This window comes from Dreissena polymorpha, chromosome 9, assembly GCF_020536995.1.
Source record: "Dreissena polymorpha isolate Duluth1 chromosome 9, UMN_Dpol_1.0, whole genome shotgun sequence".
Classification (NCBI taxonomy): Eukaryota; Metazoa; Mollusca; class Bivalvia; order Myida; family Dreissenidae; genus Dreissena; species Dreissena polymorpha.
In genome coordinates this window covers 104,502,109-104,517,521 of record NC_068363.1, presented here as the reverse complement: position 1 = coordinate 104,517,521, position 15,413 = coordinate 104,502,109, and the positions used below count along the sequence as shown (strand labels likewise).

The 15,413-nt window shown below is 33.4% G+C and overlaps 1 protein-coding gene and 1 long non-coding RNA gene across 6 annotated transcripts in view; one reads left to right on the top strand and one right to left on the bottom strand.

The window, feature by feature from the left end:
* The window catches only part of LOC127843782 (uncharacterized), a 32,956-nt gene extending 18,959 nt beyond the window's left edge, over positions 1 to 13,997 (bottom strand). For all 4 annotated transcript variants that reach the window (XM_052373574.1, XM_052373576.1, XM_052373577.1 and 1 more), the window contains exon 1: positions 13,843 to 13,997. The gene's annotated coding sequence lies outside the window, so the exon portion shown is untranslated. The remainder of the gene's footprint in view (positions 1 to 13,842) is intronic.
* Positions 6,921 to 15,413, top strand: part of LOC127843792 (uncharacterized) — a 33,690-nt gene continuing 25,197 nt past the window's right edge. The window contains exon 1 of one of the 2 annotated variants that reach the window (XR_008032346.1): positions 6,921 to 7,038. This is a non-coding gene — a long non-coding RNA (uncharacterized LOC127843792). The remainder of the gene's footprint in view (positions 7,039 to 15,413) is intronic. The other variant, XR_008032347.1, reaches the window with a different exon arrangement.

Genomic DNA, 15,413 nt, shown 5'->3' with positions numbered 1-15,413 from the left:
TCATTCAAAAACCATTTTACTATTTCGGGTCACCGTGACCTTGACCTTTGACCTAGTGACCACAAAATCAATAGCGGTCATCTGCGAGTCATGATCAATGTACCTATGAAGTTTCATGATCCTAGGCCCAAGCGTTCTTGAGTTATCGTCTGACAACCACCTGGTGGACGGACCAACAGACAGACCGACCGACGGACCGACAGACCGAAAGACCGACATGAGCAAAGCAATATACCCCCTCTTCTTCGAAGGGGGGCATAATAAGGAAATTTGCTATATAGAATAGCAATTTAACACAAAAATAAGGAAATTTGCTATATAAAATAGCAATTTTAACAAGAATTAATGATATACAAGGTACCAGATTTGCTATGATGGAAAAATAGCAATACTAAGAAAATTTACAATAATACCAAAGAATTTGTATTACCCTGGATAGGGCTAAATAAGGGTTTTGCAATGTATAAGGCCCTGCACCGTGCACTTTAGTCCGACATGGCTCTTCAAGTTTGAAGGGGAAAAGGGTGGGGTGTCAAGGGGGGAAGGGAGAGGGTGCAATGCAGCCAACATACGCGGGTGACTAGACAGCCCTGTCCTTTCTTTTAAATAAGAACTGCCATAAAATATGAATATATTAAGAATGTGAAGAATGTAAATGGTGGACTAACGTCATACTCTTATAAAAAATGTTTTAAAATAAGGAATACCAGGTCAATACCATTGGCCTGATTTAGAAAGGGCAAGGTTGAACAATAATCCCATCAAAAACTAAAACAAAGTTGTGTCGAAATGACACAAATCCAACACAATTACAATGACTACGTCAGATTTTAGTAAAAATTACACTGTTTAAAACAAATCAGTCACATGACTGAATAATTGGGTGGATGTTGGCTGCTCTCCCTCCCCCAATGACCTAGATCTTGTCAGTTATCTGACAGTCTAGAAGGTATTTGGCGAGGGCAGAGAAGACCGGGCCCCTAGCTTCTCTCTTGGGGTCTAGCACGTTGGAAAGGTTTAAAACTAGTCCATGGGAGTGCAATGCTGCATCGAGGTGGTCCCTCTGCGCCTTATGGTTTTGGCAGTGCAGCAGCATGTGGGGCGCAGTGAGGGGTTCCTGGCACCTAGGTTTATTATGATGATTTGTAACTCATTTGAACTTTTTCTAAAACCCGGCAAGCGTTTCATGTTTAAAAGCCACCTTTTGGCATCTAAAAAAAAAAAAGATTTTTAATTTTTTTTGTTGGTTTCGTCAAAAATTGGAGTCGGCGGGTCCGAAAATCATTTTATTAAAAAATTCTGACCATATTTACGTTTTATTATTGATACAGTTGAACTGGTGCATCAACAGCTTTAAATCTCATCAGAATGCTTAGATCACAGTCAGTTTTTTTCTTCATTGGCACATAATTTGTCATTAATTGAGGTTGATCTGAGTTTGAATATGTATACCCTTTAATAATAAACAAACTTCATGTTTTTTTGAAATTCGACACATCCAAAAATGACAAGCTGGCTTTGTTAGTATTAATAGACCTAACCCTGAGATTATAAAACCAAACCCATGCATTTTAATTGGAAGGTATACCCTGATAATATACTGTGACAAGTCACCCTATTTGTCATTGATATTGACATAGCAATACAGTTTCTGGTGTCTGCAGTTTTCTTTTTAAAAACCTTTGTTAAAATGCAAAGCCAACTTTGAAAATACCTTTCATTAATAAATTAATTTGTAGATTTAAAAATGAGTGTAGTGATTTATTTATTTTAAGCAGTTTTTGGTGACTTAATTAAGGTTACATGTACATATGTAATCTTAATTAAGTCACTAAAAACTGCTTACAATAAATATATAATGAAGTTATTGCAATTAAATACTCTATGTATGTTACATTTGGTGAATTAATTAAGATTATGTATAGAGTATTGAATTGCAATAACTTCATTATATATGAATCCCTGTACTAAAATTTCCATATTAAATTATTTATCAAATAGCAAGACTTCTTTAATAATTTCTTTATTTAAAGCGAGATTATATATTTATTTCAATAGAAAACAAGAGCTTGTCACAGTAGTGCCAAATCCCCGCCGAAATGTGTTTGCTTATATGACAACATTTGTTTTAGAGAGTAGAATAATATTTGTAAAAACAAATAAAGAGAGATAATTCATTATGCTCCGGACAAAAATTTACTTTGAAATTAAATAAAGGGATATAATTCAAACACTAAGGTAGATAGAGTTATGGTTCTTAGTGACTGCACTTCTCCTACTTGCCATCTGTTTAAGTTTGAAGTTTCAAGTAAATCCCTTCAGTAGATTTAGAGTTATGCTCCGGTCAAAAATTTACTTTAAAATTATATAAAAGGGGAGATAATTAAAAAACTAAGGTAGATAGAGTTATGGTTCTTGGTCACTGCACTTCTCCTAGTTGCCATATGTTTATATTTCAATTATAAGTAAATCCCTTAAGTAGATTTAGAGTTATGCTCCGGACAAAATTTACTTTAAAGTTATATAAAAGGGGAGATAATTCAAAAATTAAGGTGGATAGATTTATGGTTCTTAGTCACTGCACTTTTCCTACTTGCCATCTGTTTATATTTCAAGTTTCAAGTAAATCCCTTCAGTAGATTTAGAGTTATGCTCCAGACAAAAATTTACTTTAAAATTATACTAAAGGGGAGACAATTCAAAAATTAAGGTAGATAGAGTTATGGTTCTTGGTCACTGCACTCATCCTAGTTGCCATCTGTTTATATTTCAAGTTTCAAGTCAATCCCTTCAGTTGATTTAGAGTTATGCTCCGGACAAAAATGTACTTTAAAATTATATAAAAGGGGAGACAATTCAAAAACTAAGGTAGATGTAGTTGTTGTTCTTGGTCACTGCACTTCTCCTTGTTGCCATCTGTTTATATTTCAAGTTTCAAGTAAATCCCTTCAGTAGATTTAGAGTTATGCTACGGACAAAAATTTACTTTAAAATCATATAAAAGGGGAGATAATTAAAAAACCAAGGTAGACAGAGTTGTGGTTCTTGCTCACTGCACTTCTCCTAGTTGCCTTCTGTTTATATTTCAAGTTTCAAGTAAATCCCTTTAGTATATTTAGAGTTATGCTCCGAACAAAAATTTACTTTAAAGTCATATAAAAGGGGAGATAATTCAAAAACTAAGGTAGATAGAGTTATGGTTCTTGGTCACTGCACTTCTCCTAGTTGCCATCTGTTTATATTCTAAGTTTAAAGTAAATCCATTGAATGGATTTGGAGTTATGCTCCGGACAAAGTTTCAGCCGGACGGACAGACGGACAGGACCAATTACTATATCCCCTCCGAATTTTTTTTTGGCGGGGCTTATAAAATAAAAGTTCAGAAGAACATGTGTCAAAAAATGTGTAATAAGCCATATATTTAATTCTGAAATAGAAAACGGCTGTACAGTCGATTTCGCCAGCATTATATCATGCTTGTACGATGTGAATCTAAACTTAGTTTAACGGTTCATTTTAAATTCTGGCAACAATATATATTCATACGACACACAAACACTTACTCTGGTCCTAAAAAAAAAACGAATGCTTCGGTTATTGTAGGAAAATATGTTCGTCACAATCGGCTCGGGGCGCTAATTTGTCTTTGCTGAATTTTATGAAATTCGTATTTAATATATAACTTTTCTTGCCTATTTTGTGTTATTGTAACATATTTTATCAATATATTACAATTAACACATATAAAAAATCGTATAATCTCGCTTTAAGCAATCCTGTTAATATACAATATAAGAAAGCACATTTTCTCACAGGATATCTTTACACATTATCTTTATTTTAAGGTACAACTAAAGAGGTAGCTGAATGAATTGTGAAATAATCATTACTTAAATGAATTTCGACACCAAGACCAAGATTTCTACATGCAAACAATATGTCTGTGATTTTTTATGGAAAACTTATACACAAAATGAAAACAATAATATGAAATAACAAGAGATTGCCAAGCAATATGGTCCCCTACCGGTGAAACTCCACCATTGTCAGTAAAAAAGTCAGTTTTTTTTTATAAAGATTTGTTGCCATAGCAACCATAATTTTTGACGTAGGAACAAAATGAAATGATGTGCATAATCTCCATATTGCCATCTATCCATGTTTCAAGTTTCATGTAAAAATATCAAGAACTTTTAAAGGTCTCCCAGGATCCAGAAAAGTGTGACGGACTGACAGACTGACAGACAGACAGAAAGACTGACAGACATACGGAGTGCAAAGCATAAGTCCCCTCCGATTTCACTGGTAGGGGACAAAAATGTTTTCTTTCTATTAAATTAATTACGATTGAAAATATTATAATGCTTTATTCTCAATGCATTTCTTAAATCTGGGCTTAAATATTATTGACTTTATTTTCTTTGTAGCACCTAGAGATCTTTTAATAGCTTGCACACAATTACTTATACAAAAGACATTTGAAAAGCTTTTTCAATTTACCTTACAATTGCCATATTGATCACGATATGGCATTTTTCCAATGTTTACTTTCAAGAGATGTCAGAAGACAGCTTGCTCAACTATTCACTATTTTTCAAATATTTTTAAGTAAATAGACATCATCGGACAAAGTTAGGATGATTATTACATACAGAGGTCAAAGAAAATGTTTTGCAGTTTATAAGTTTAAACACTTTGTAAACATATAGTTACAAATTTACAAGCCATATGGTTTGCTTAGGTTTCAGCCAAGAATATTTAGTCAGTTTTCAAGTATTTATAAATAATATCTCCCCTGGGGCATAGCCAATTTAAACCCTAGGGGCATGATTTGACAAAATGTTATAGTGGACTAAAAAATGATACTAACAAGTTTATACTAAACCTCTATATCGCTAGGAAAGGAAGACACAGGAGGTGGGCCCTGTTTATCACATGCCAATAAACTAGTCCATTGTTATTATACAGATAGTAACCAGCCTTGTTTCTTACATGCTAATAAACTTGTCCATGTTATAAAGTGATAGTAAAAAGATTAGCTGAACTATATATAGACTTTTGCTAGGTGTTTGAAGCGACAACGCAAATTTTAAACGGTCCTATTGAATTAGAATCATGGCCAAACTTACAACAATCTGACCTTAATCAGAGCCATCTAGAGAAGGAGAAAATGTTATTGTTTGTAAGTGATGCAGGCAAATTATTTTCCTGAGATATAAATAAACATTTATTTAAATGAACTGACAATTTTTCAATAGGATATTGATCATAAATAATCATTTTATAAAAGCATATATTGTGTTTGATCTGCTGCAAGTTGACTCATAATAAATATAACATCCCTGTAAACCAAAATACAAATACTGGGTATCAAGGATGTTAAAAATAAGCGCATATCCATACTACTCTCTCTAAACAAAGTTGACAGTATCAATATTACTTTACTGAATTAGCTCTTTCAAGGAAATGTCAAGTTTCAGCTTAGTACATATTGTATTATTATAATATACCTCACTGTTATTCACAATGCTAAACTCTCATAGGCCATCGTGATATAGAAATACTGTCAGACAAAGCAGGAAAAAATTACTGTCTTTAAAATAATGTTGCCCGCTACCTTAGCAATCACGTGCAGAATGAAGTCACTTTGATTGTCTGCCAACTGAATATAAATAAAGAAAACGTCATTTGATTTTCATTGTTGTGGTGACGTCATGTTTTTGCGGAAAAGTGGATGACGTTCGGTTAATATAACATATCATATCATCATTAAACGAATTCAAGAACTTTAAAAGGGCGTATTTTGTGACAAGTAGGCAATTTTGTAACATTTTAACTTAAAGTAAATTATTCAAAAATAATTCTTTGTTCCCTGTTTATAAACTGCTAAACTGAAGTATGTGAAACAATTGGCCAGCATCATCACAAGCACCACAGTATCAGCAGCTAGAATGCTAGCAACTCTTCATATTTCAATTCTTTAATCATATCAGCTATATTAACTTTAAAATACAGAGAACCAAAGCCAAAGGATATATAAAACATTATCTAAGTAATTTTCATCCGAAGTACGTAGACAGCCTGTGTGCATTAACAACTTAAGGGAATATTAGAATACATTTCATTTATTGAATATTAAAATTGTTCATGGATCATATAAATTGTTAATGTTAGAATAGTTTTTTTTGGTTTAATAAAATAAATATTACATGTCTGACAGGGTGACAGTAAATTTGTCAACTTTCGGAAAAATACTGTCAACCGAGGCCAAGACAGTATTTCCTCAAGTTGACAAATTTACTGTCACCCTGTCAGACATGTAATATTTATATATTATCTGGATTGCACAACAATGCAGGATTGTGTAAGGATTTTATTTAATTTAATGTATTCCATGTCTTTCTTAATTTAGTCTTAAACAGTAAAAAAAAATAATTTTAGACTAATTTAGTGTCTGGACTCATGGATCTGTATACCCACGCAATCAATAACAAGTGTTCTGCGGTCGGAGACATATAACCCAAAACGTGGCCTTGACCGTGACCTAGTGTCCTGAAAATCAATAGGGGTCATCTGCCAGTCATGATCAATGTACCTATGAAGTTTCATGATCCTAGGCCTAAGCGTTCTCGAGAAATCATCCGGAAACCATTTGGTGGACGGACCGACCGACAGACAGACAGACTAGTACCGACATGTGCAAAACAATATACCCCTTTTTCTTCAAAGGGGAGCATAAAAATAATGTCGGAAGAATAAGAATGATTTCGCAGTATTAAATTCTGTTTATGCCATTACTTGGCTGTTAGCATATGTGATCCATTATTGTCATTACAACACCCAACAAGCAAAAAGGTTTGCAGGTGAGCTAAAAAAATCAGACAGACGGTTCAAATTTCTAATTATTGCAAAATATTTGACCTTGATAGGCATATGTTTGCAACAAATGAGATCAATTTGTGGAATTATCTTGGTTCAAAAACACATACATATTTAAAAGATTTATCTGTGCTGAGCTTGGAAAATTCTGAAAGACAGGTAAGAAAAGTCAAATTCCCCAATTTATTTATCAATTTTTATCTTTGAAATTTCTTTGCACTATTTACAAATATTTATTTTAAGTCATTTAATGATTAACAAGTGGAAAATGGAATAATTGCAGGGCTGCTGACAATAAAAATTAAAGGCCCCAAGGCCTCCCCTTTCATTCACAAAGAAAACTATTTATTTATTACAACATATAACAGTTGATTGAACCGATTATTTAAATTTCACACATTCTTAGATAAAAAATGGATATTATTTGAAGGCTCTTGTCAGTTTGATAGTATAAATCGGAGAAACATTTCTGTTTTATTATTTATTTTAAATATTTTAATTGAATTTTATTTATAAAAAAAATAACAACAAATAAAATTGTTCATATAATATGGGTGTATTGTATAATATGGATATTATCAAAGGGCTGAAGGCACTGAAGTTGTTTGCTATTGCATAATCTTAGACGCAACTCATTTTTCAAAATTAATCGCAAGTCTGAAATAAACACAAGCCGTTCAAATCTATAAAGAGTGTGTCTTAACGCACCAGTCGAGATGTGTGTGCACTTTTTTATCATCCTATTTATGTTATTGAGATAACTTAGACAAAATAAAAACAACATGGTCCTATGTGTGACATTCTGAAAGCATAGAAATAATTATCAAAATGGTATAATGAGAACCAAATATAAAGAATATTTACAATCACCATCATATTAAATGAATATTGTTGGAATTTCGAAAACCTATCACATTAAGATTATAATTTCATGATGAGAATTCCCTGTACAAAACTTTTGATTTTTGACACCATATACACCTTCAAAATAAGATATTGCAAAATTTACGAAAATATATAATAAAAAGATCTGCAAGCAATAAAGCAATAATTTTTACTTACGAATTAGTTAGTCATAAAGACAGCCCTGTTGACCAATGCTTTTTTGTTTATGCATAACTAGTTACCCTAGCAGTTCACACAGTGTCAACCAGTCTCTGACCTTCACATGAGTTTTCGCGGCTTATTTTACATTATTGCATATTGCTGGTCATAAACCTAAATATACTAAATATACAAAACAGAAAACCAAAAGAAGAATGGAAGTGAAATTAAATATTAGAGTCAACCGGTCACATGCGAAGTATCCGTACATATTTAAATATTTATATGTGCGGTTTTTTAACAAACTTGTTTAAGTCAGTGGTTTGTTGGGCATCGCTATTTGATTCGATTATTAACAGTATCGAGAATCATCCCGCTCATGCTTAATACATTAGTCAATATGGTGGAATAATTCTTGTTGAATTAATTAAAAATAATATTGATCATGGTATTGTTGAAAACACATTAAGAATCTATTATTGACATACCATAATTATATCGCTGGATATCTTCATTTAACATCTTTCTGGTCTAAAGAAAATTCCAGTTCACCTAGTTCACGCTATTGCGTCTTTATTATATAACGCTGGCCGCGAACTCCGGTCAGCACATAAGGTAGTTGTGAAAATGCAGCGATGACCTGTATATAAATTCTAACATTCTTACACATGGCTGCAAATTGACCCGATACCCCGCGGGTTGAAATGCAATGCATTAAAGTGAGGCCTCGCTTCCACTGCTCTTTATACTTTTACATGTTAACATGTTGACAGGAATATGGAAGTTAGTACTCAATATGAAAACATAGCCTTTAAGTACAAACATTCTCGCTCTAGGAATCCTTGAAAATAAAAGGTGCACGCACAAACTGTATTGATGTCGAGATTGCGTGTATAACTGTGCCATCTATTAAGCCTTTTCATTAGAGATAAAATTGTTTCATGCTGAACACACAGTAAAACAGCATTACAAAGATGCGGACATGTTTCCAATGTTCTGCACGTACGCTCAAATCAGCCTATGAGATAAATAAAGTGTATTCATTCTGAACTAGCCGCGGGAAATTTTATTTGAATTTTATTGGACAGTTACAAAGGTCAGGTAAGGTGAAAAGCTGGCGTATACAGCTTCGCCAAAAAAGCATTGTGCTAAAATGTGCCATTTACAATTCGCAATTAGATTTTTAAAGACCCTTGTCATGCAAAAATTGATCTTATGGCATATGCTCCCATCACATATATATCCCACTTAGCCTGCGCATCTCTCAGTCTGGTCAGGAGGTACATAATGAGACCATAACACCAAGAGTGATTTTATAGCGAACATCATCGCCACTGACCAGACTGTGCAAATGCACAGGTTGGGCTTGAGCTATGCTGGCCGAAACACCATAAGACCCATTTTCGCATGACGCGGCTATGAAAGTGCGATTTAAATGTGTCAAAAGAAAACTGCGTGTTAATCAAATACTAACATACAATATATTTCGATGGTGAAGAAATAAACTGACAATAGGCTATGTGAGGACACATATGATGTGCACTCCTGTAGTATAATTTTTATTTACTCACACTAAAGTGTGGTTTGACTATAAAATAACACACATTTCATGCGGTGAATTTGCGACTATCAAGTAAAAAAAACACAATAGTTAAACTTTTGTTTTCAATTTAATTATTTAGAAACGTAAATTACAAACTTTATTTCAAAGTCAGCATTTACGCCGTCTACCTTTTTAAAGATATTTCGTGTTATATTTAGTTATTGTTTTATATTTGGTTTTAGCGATATGAAGCATTTTTGATGTTGTCTAAAGAAAACCATTAGTTATTGGTGAACTCATGCTCAATGTTTTATAAATTGAGAACTGTGAATATAAACAAGCTTAACCTTAAACTGTTATATTTAGTTATTTTTTATAATCGGTTTTAGCGATTATATCTATAAAGCATTTTTGTTGTTGTCTATAGAATACATGTAGTTATTGGTGAACTCATGTTCAACGTTTCATAAATTGAGAACTGTGAATATAAAAAAGCTTAACCATACTATTGCATTGTTATCACCCATGCAATTGAAAATACATGAGATACGTTACCTGTTGAGAAAAAAAGAACGTTTCCAAGACATTATCAAATTTAACCGCCCTGCGCTTCTGTAGCAAGCACTATCAACGACGTTACGCAACAGACGTGTGATAGTGTATTGGACTCTCGAAAGCCCACTATACTTATTTATCCGAAGTAGTTTTATTTTCCCGCATCTATTAATAGCCTCAGATTATGAATGACCTGTGCTGAGCAAAAATACCATGTCATTAAGACGCAGCAGATAGTTGACTATTTTAATCATTCATAAACATTCTCTTCTGCAACACATAATTCAATCATTGTTTATTGATACTTTTTTATATACGCTCCATCAAAAAATATTTCATTTAACACATTATGTTTCCATTTGTGAATGAATGAAGTTGAAGAACTCAAATCTCTGGCATAAATTATACATTAAATTATAAAGTCTTTCTTGGAGCGAAAGCGGCAGATTTGGCGGTTAATTATCAGGTTTATCCTAGCTAAAAAAACTGGCTAGACATGCGTGGTATTTAAACCTTAGTTGTTCGCTTGCCAACAACTATAAAACAAGGCTACTGTTATATTTATATTGCAATTTCTTATAACCCCAACATCTGTTGGTGTGTGTTATCATTACCAGCTTCCTGGTCTTGTCCAGTAAATACTCACCCAAAACTCACTTTAAATCTACTTATTCGTAGGTTAGTAATAGACTTTGTCGCAAAAGCAAGCCAAAAGTGAGATTTTTTTTATGAAGTCAGGTTAAGTGAGATTTTGAGTGGGTTTATAACCATAGCCTTTACCTTTTAGCTGTTTCAGTATAAAGCTAAATTATATTTTATGCATACATAATGTTTTTAATGTTATTGTACGCCTTCTCAATTATTTTTTTTTTTACAATAATACTTGTTAAACTCTTACATTTAATAAGTTGTGATTAACCTTTGTAAAGGGTCACATGCTCTTTTGTCCCATCAAATTCGATCTTGGCCATTGTAGCGTGGATGCTTATAAAGGCTTTTCTGGTACCATTTATTAGGGTCAAAATTAACACCCAATTCCAACCCTTGTCTGCAATAGGGTTGATTTGTGTACTTTCTGTATTACTTAAATAGCATTTTCATTATATTTTATTGTTAAAACACATCTTTGGTTTTCCTTTTGTAAACATTTTTAATGTGTGTTGTATATATCTGTTTTTGTATAATTCTTTGAGACGTGTTTTTATATAGACCGTAATGACACTCCGAAAAGATCGCCGTGGCGTAGTGGATATGGTGTCTGCCAAGCGATTGGAAGAGCACAGGTTCGATACCCACTGTGGGACAGATCTTCCACATAGAGACAAAGTACTGGTTCTACCCAGGAAACAGACTTGATGGTGTTTCAATAAGCCTTAGGCTTTCGATTCAATTGAGCTAAAATAAAGGTTTTAACTAATCTGTTCTATTTTCATCTACTTTATGGCATTTTATAATAAAGAGTAAATTTGGCACATAATAAGTTACATATGCCAATTTGTTAAATACTTATATATTTATGTGTGACAAAAGCATCACAAGACGGACAGACAAGGGCAAATATATACTGTATGCACCCCTTTGAAATTGGTGCAGTAAACCTGACCCAATTATCCAAAGAACAATTTAATTACAATTTATTTTAACGGAGTAGATGTTTAATACTTGAATAAGTATTAAACAAAATTAACTAAGAGTTGACATCATTTTATGGCATTCTCCCAAACCATAAAGAACACACTACCTAGCAATATGGTAAACAAACCTTCCCTCTGTGCCTCTTGTCAAATCTGTGAATAATGTAATATTTATGCATAACACAAACTACATTCAATATCATTCTACAGATTTACATGTAGCACACTTTAAATAGTGGAACTTTGCCAAAGCGATCTGTAATTACAGAGGCGTATTTAGGTGGGGGGCTAGGGAGCTAAAGCCCCCCAGCTGGCTGGCTAGATACGATTAATAAAAATGAGCCCCTTACAGTTTTAATCCACTTGTGTATTTCCTGTCATATGCCCCTAATTAAGCCATAAGCAGCTGTCGATTTGTGTGATTAGCCCCCAGGCATCTAACCTTCGCCAGCTAAACCGCACGCTTCATTGACTGTAAGTGATAAACTGCGCTTTTTGATTGGCTGAAGGAGATACATTCAACTAATGAATTCATCGATACATTTAGCTATAGCTATATATTTAGCCGCATGGGACTTGTGAAAACAATAGTTCAATTTATAGCAATTAAAGAGTTTAGACAAACGCAATTGACAAGCATCATTCATTTTTCGTTAAGTTTCTTTGATGAATTTAAATAGGTAAATGTGTGCAAATGGCTGCCGCATGGGACTTGTGCAAAAACATTATTTCAATTTGTATCAGTTAAAGAGTTTAGACGAATGTGCAATGGACAATCATCATTAATTTTTCGGTAAGTTTCTTTGATGAATTTATTGGTATTAGCTATTGAGAGCGATAATCCTTTTGAGTAACAAGTTATTGCCAGTGAAATTCAACAGCACACTTTATGAATGGCAATTAATTTGTTTGTGCTCCACTCCTGTAAGTGCTAGTGACCTATCTATATATCTATCTATCTATACTATCTAACTCCCATTGCGGGTATTATTGACAGGTTATTGACCTTGAATGGTTCAATGATGATCTTCCTTCCCCTCAGTCCCGTCCTGCTGAGTTGCACTTATGGCAGGCTAAGTGGAAAGGTGTACCCAACCCACCTACTACCCTTCAGGGCTCTGTTGCACATTGTGATTCCCTGCTGTACCCCAACATTTATACTGTTTTGTCCATATCATGTGTATTCCATGTCACATCATGCGAGTGTGAAAGGAGTATCAGTGCCCTAGGTCTTGTTAAGACAAAACTAAGATCATCAATGGGTCAGGACAGGTTGTCTGCTTTGTGCCTGCTTTCCATTCATAGGGACCTGGACATAAACATTTGCAATGTTGTATGTGAGTTTGCTCGGAAACAGGCGGATGGATCTTCCTGACATCATGTCTGAGTTGTAGATTGTAACCAGTGATAGTACAAAGAGATATATGAATTATCTAAGTTATCATTTTTGAGAAAGTACAAATATCATAACATTCGTTGAATAGTTGTAAGAATATACCTGTGCATAGATTTTCTTGTATTGTTTTTGTTACAAAATGACATAACATTTGATAGAACTTGAAATAAAGAGTGTTGCTTAAAATGTTATTTTATAATTTGTAAGAAGGTTTATCAATGAATTTGCCATATTTGACAGTTTTTGAACCACAAGACTCAACAAGGTATACATAATATGATTACAACCAAGTTTGATAAATATCCACCCATCCAACAGGGTGACCTAGTAGGATATTTAACAAGGTTAAATAGGAGGTCCACCCATCTAACACTGTTAAAAAATTTCCGGATAAAGATTTTGTCTCCCATCACTTTAGTGGTTTGAGAGACATTTGATTTACCCCTGTGTGTCTGTCTGTCTGTGTGTCTGTCACACTTGATGTCTGAACTCAAGTTCTTGTTTGTTTTACATGCACTTTTATCATGCAAAATGGTGATTAGATAGCAGGAAATTGCATCATTTCAAGATGCCATTTAAAAAAAAAATCGACCACAGGAGAGGACACCCCTCCCGAACCCTCCCCAGTTGAGCCCCCCCCCCCCCCCCCCTCTAAAATATTTCTGGATACGCCTCTGAATTATCTTTTAAATGCAACACTGCCTTATTGGTGTGAAAGAACACAGCAGCAAATTTACATTATGTGGCACAAGTTTACAAGAAATAACACATTTAAACAAGCATTTACTCACCTCTATAATGTTTCTTAGTTCTTCTTGAATGCTCTGAGCATAAAGCACTTGAACGATCTCAATAAATGAATTGATGGACTGTAAATCGAAGCTAGTCAACTCGTACCTAAGTCAACTCGTACCCGATTTGGTCAACTCGTACCCGATTTTTGGTCAACTCGTACCCCCACTAGTCAACTCGTACCCGAATTGGTCAACACGTACCCTCCTAAAAATTATTTATATATATCAAAGACGTGAAATATGTTTTTGAAGGTTATAAAAAAAAAAAAAAAATTTTTTCCAAAAGTAGACAAGTTCATTATTTTTCACACGTGTATAATTATAAAGTACGTGTTTTTCGGCGTTTTGTGTGATAAAATGTTGACTAATAACACCTTTTTGACAACAGGACCGTCGGCGATTTGTTAAACAATTTGTTTGTCGTGCATCTAAAATGACACGCGCGGTAGTTGTCGGCATTTTCTTTGATGAAATGTTTCATTGTAAACACCGCGTGATGACTTAACCAATTAAAGATATGATCCACTTTGAAGTTAAAGGGGTATGTTTTTCTCACTTTTATATGAGTAAATCCCCAAATTACTATTTAAAGGCTTTGCAGATTGGCTTTAATCATTAATATCTTGAAACTAAATACGGACTTCGTGTTTCAAGTCTTGGACTTAATTTCATTTATTGTTTGTCGTGGATTATAATTTAAAAGTGTTTTGTTTAATTAATCTCCTTGATCATGGATGAGGGAGATAGTGACTGTGTTTGTGTTGTTTGTGGACATATTGTTTCCGATGAGTGTAAGGCCATTATGTGCGATGAATGTGATAGATGGCAACACAGACACTGTAAATCTGGTAAGTAATCCCTTTATAATTTTTTAATAAGTTTCATTCGAGAAACGGACCTCTATAGAAGCGTAATCTGAGGAATACAAACCTTTTTTTGTTATAACTGATGGTATTTACATCTTTATAATATGTAGCGTCAGTACGTACGTATATACTTGTGGGGTCGTTTTGTGTATTTGTTTTAGTTATTTAATATTAATTAATATCAAGTGCTTATATTCTGTGTTCAATAAAATAGTATAACGAAATGCATTATAATCAAGGTCTTTAAATGTATACATGATATATATATATATATATATATATATGTCTGCAGGATGCCTTATTTCGTCGATTTATAAAAATCATGCAATGGAAGAAGTTAATAAATATTATACTGATTCATACCGTAAGATTTTTTCTTTTAACATCGATAATGATAGTTGTTTATAAATATATATTTTGAAAGATAAATGATTTCTATATATTTCTTAGATAATATAATCTTTGTATATTGGACATATTAATAAGAAAAAAATATATATATACTTAGGTAATTACTTAAATAAGTCATATCGTACCCTGGTAAAAAACATACAAGTTATGTTAGTCTACGCCAAAATATAACTTTACTTGGTCAACTCGTACCTGCAATAAACATAAAAAACATCTAATTCATGCAAACACCCATCGCAATTTGTTTCCATAAAGAACAAATATTAAAAAGGTACGAGTTGACCAATCTGA